This window comes from Penaeus chinensis, chromosome 39 (genome assembly GCF_019202785.1).
Source record: "Penaeus chinensis breed Huanghai No. 1 chromosome 39, ASM1920278v2, whole genome shotgun sequence".
In the NCBI taxonomy this organism is placed as follows: domain Eukaryota; kingdom Metazoa; phylum Arthropoda; class Malacostraca; order Decapoda; family Penaeidae; genus Penaeus; species Penaeus chinensis.
The window spans coordinates 27,750,908-27,755,043 of record NC_061857.1 but is presented as its reverse complement, the minus strand read 5'-3'; positions in this window follow the sequence as shown (position 1 = coordinate 27,755,043).

Genomic DNA, 4,136 nt, shown 5'->3' with positions numbered 1-4,136 from the left:
TTTCATGATATTAGACCAGCTAAAGTCTTGCGTTTCCCCAGATATTCGCATGTTTCTGAAAAAGCATAACGTCTCTACTCTTGATGAAGCTGCGCGGTTTGCAGACACTTGGGCTTCCGCTCATGGACCTTACCCGAAATTGAACACCTGTCTCCATAGAGGTAAGAGGATGGTTCAGACCAAACAGTTGGTTCCAGAGGAAGCTGAGGTGAAAGCCCCAAGACCTAAAATAACATGTCATGGTTGTGGTGAAGTCGGGCACATCAAACCACATTGCCCTAAAAACCCTTTTGCTTTCAAGCAACAATCTAGTTATACCGTCAACTTTTCTTTTGATGACAACTCGCCTCGCAAATTCCTAACTTCTGGCACCATCAATGGTTCTTGGGTCTCAACTATCCTCCGAGATTCTGGCTGTTCTTGCGTTGTTGTTGCTGAACAGTTACTCCCGGATGTTGATCTAACATCATGTCATTGGACTAGAGTTTCTGATTATCTAGGGCGTACAGACACTTTCCCTCTGGTCAAATGTTTCATTCGATGCCCATATTATGCTGGATGGGTTAAAGCTGTAAGGGCGCCAATTAAATTTTGCTCTGTATTAATTGGGAATATTCCAGGTGTAAGAGATCATAATAACCCTGATGCTATTACTGGTAAATCTACTATCAGTTCAGCTGTGTCTAACCATATTGTGACTATAAAGCGTACTGTATCTGTTGCAAAAACGACTAATGTTACTGATGAATATGTTCAAGCAGTTTAAACTAGATCAGGTAAAATTAAGAGAGTCCATCCTTTAGTATTACCGAAGTTAGAACCTCTTAATATCACACATTCTGAATTCGTCAAACTCCAGTCATCTTGTCCATCTTTGTCAGGTATCCGGTGCAAGGGTAATGATGGGGAAACGGAAAATATGCGTGATGGCTCTTTGTACAAGTATGAGGTAATTAACAGTTTGATCTACCGTTCCTGTGTGAATTCCAGATTCCGTGAAAGAGTTGGTAAATCCTCTCTGGTTGTACCTGCGGACTGCCGGAAGATAATTCTCAGTCTGGCGCATGAAAGTCCACTTGCAGGCCATTTCTCGCACCGTAAAACAGAAATTAAGGTAAGGGAACAATTTTATTGGCCTGGAATGGGTGCTGATATCAAAGACTACTGCAGATCTTGTGAGAAATGCCAGAGAATGTCCAGTAAAGGCAAGATAAAGCCAGCCCCATTGCAGCCAATACCTATTGTGACTGAACCTTTTTCTCGCGTCGCGATTGACATTGTTGGACCATTAACTCCTGCATCTTCCCAAGGTCATAAATACATCTTAACGTTAATAGATTTTGCCACCGGGTTCCCTGATGCTCTCCCGTTAAAAGACATTGATTCGGTGTCTGTAGCTGAGGCTTTACTAGTGATTTTCTCTCGGGTAGGCATTCCTAGGGAGATACTCTCAGACAGAGGCACACAATTTACTTCCAAATTAATGGGTGAACTCCACAAGGTACTCGGTATAAAGCCACTTTTCACAACTCCTAACCACCCAAGTTGTAACGGTAGGATAGAAAGATTCCACGGTACACTGAAGGCTTCCTTGAGGAAGTTGTGCATAGAAAAACCAAAGGAGTGGCATCGGTATCTCATACCTACTCTTTTCGCTTTGAGGGAAATTCCGAGCGACCGTACGGCATTTTCCCCTTTTGAGCTGCTTTATGGTCGTACCGTGAGAGGGCCGCTGTCAGTCCTGAGATATTTTTGGGAAAATCCTAATGTAAATGAGGACCAGCGTTCTACGTATTAGTATGTTATCGAATTAAAAGATAAATTGGCTGACTGCGCCAAAATTGCTGCTCAGAATGCCGACATCAGCTCATCCAGATATCGCTCATACTTCGATCTAAAGTCACAGAAGAGATATTTTACTTCCTGATCGTACAAACAAATTATTGATGGCCTGGAGGGGTCCATTCCCTGTTCTTGAACAAAAGAACAAAGTAAATTACTTAATTGATGAGAAGGGCACTCACAAGCTTTATCATGTTAACCTACTTAAGAAATATTACCGTAGAAGCAATGTAAGTAGAACACATGCGTTAGATGAAGTAACTGATGTTGTAAATAATGCTCTTGAACCTTTCCAGACAGTCCATATGTGCTTAGTGGAAGATGATTCTGGGGGAATGGATGAACTACCTCTGACTACAGATGGTAAAGTAGATTCCGATAAAAGTTCGGACTTAAATTATCAAAATTTATCTCCAGATCTGAGTTCTCAGCAGAAAGCAGATATTCAAACTTTAATTGATTCTTGGACAGATATATTTTCTGATATACCAGGGTGCACTTCATTAATAAAGCATAATATTGAATTTACTTCTACTGAGATTATAAGAGCTAAAAGATACCCGATACCCGTCCATCTCCAGTCTTTCTTCAGAGAAGAAGTAGATCAATTATATGAACAAGGCATTATAAGACTGTCCTCTTCACCCTATTGTTCTCCAGTAGTAATGGTTAAGAAAGCCGATGGGACATACCGCATGGCTATTGATTTTCGGGCAATTAATTCGATCACTGTATTTCACTGTGGAGGAAGAATTGTTTAAGTTTGCAGGAGCACAATTCTTTTCAGAAATAGGCTTGACAAAAGCATAATATCAGATTCCACTTTCAGAGAGTGCTATGCCTTTAACATCTTTTCCTACCCACAGAGGCCTGATGGAATTCACGAGACTCCCCTTTGGTTTAGTGACAGCAGGTGCTACGTATATTCGACTCATGAGATTGGTATTAACTGGACTGAGTAACATTGCCTTTTATTTTGACAATATTTTCATATATGGTAGTACATGGAAAGACCATATGAAAGCATTAGTAAATGTCCTGGAACGTTTAAGAAAGTACAACTTGACAGCCAGATTGTCAAAATGTAGATTTGGTTTTCCTTCAGTTGAATATTTGGGATTTATTGTTGATGGACTGAGTTTAAAACCTCAGTACAATAAAATTGAGGCACTACTTAAGGTACCCTTACCTAAGACTAAGAAGGCTTTGAGGAAATTTCTCGGGATTTCATTTTATAGAATGTTCATACCTAATGTTTCAAACCTCACAAGTCCCCTATCAGATATGCTCAGAAAGAATGTTCGAGAACCTTTAGTTTGGAGTAATGAGAATGAAAGTAAATTGGATCAGCTTAAGCAATATATGACCACTAAACCCATCCTGAAATTACCGGATATTAACCTTCCCTTTGCCCTCAGAACTGATGCGTCTAACTATGGTGTTGGTGCGGTGTTACTGCAGTATGTTGAGGATGATCCTTATCCCGTGGCATACGCAAGCAGGAAGTTGCTCGAACGGGAGACGTTATTCAACGGTGGAAAGAGAATGTCTAGCCATAGTATTCGGTGTTACGAGATTCCAGTACTATCTTACAGGGAAAGAGTTCATATTAGAAGTAGATCATAAACCGTTAATTTATATGAACAGTGCCAAGTCTAGCAACAACAGAGTTGTCCGTTGGTCCTTGTGCTTACAGTCCTACAGATTTCGTATAGTTCATATTGCGGGTAAAGACAATATTGGAGCTGATTTGTTGAGCAGATATCCTTTGTAAATAACTGTAGTCATTTTCGTATCTATCAGTTTGGGTCGGTTTCGTTCGTGGCAAGGAAAAGGTTCGTGACGTGGCCATCCGTGACGTGGCCAAGGTGGCCACTAAGCAAGAACCTTTAGCTAGTTTAGTTGCTCTTGGACATCCATACAGGGTAAGAGTTAAATTATTTTTATATTGGGATTGACAGAAGTTAGACTTAATTTTTTTGTATTTATAGACTTTAGATAATTCTAAATAAGTAATAAATTACGTAATAGTTAATTTGTTTTGGAATTTCTCTAAATAGGGACCTACTGCTGTCAAGGGCCGGACAGGAGGGGCTCCTCCAAATTTCCGTTATATATCCAGTTCTGCCTATCGTGATCGGAGAGACAATGGAAGCATGGAAACTGAAGTGAAAGAACGGAAATGAAAACAGGAAATCATATATTTTTTTATGAAAGTGATAAAAGGGAAGTTGAATAATCATATGAAACACTGTATATTTAAGAGTGTAATAAATATAAATGATGAATCGTGT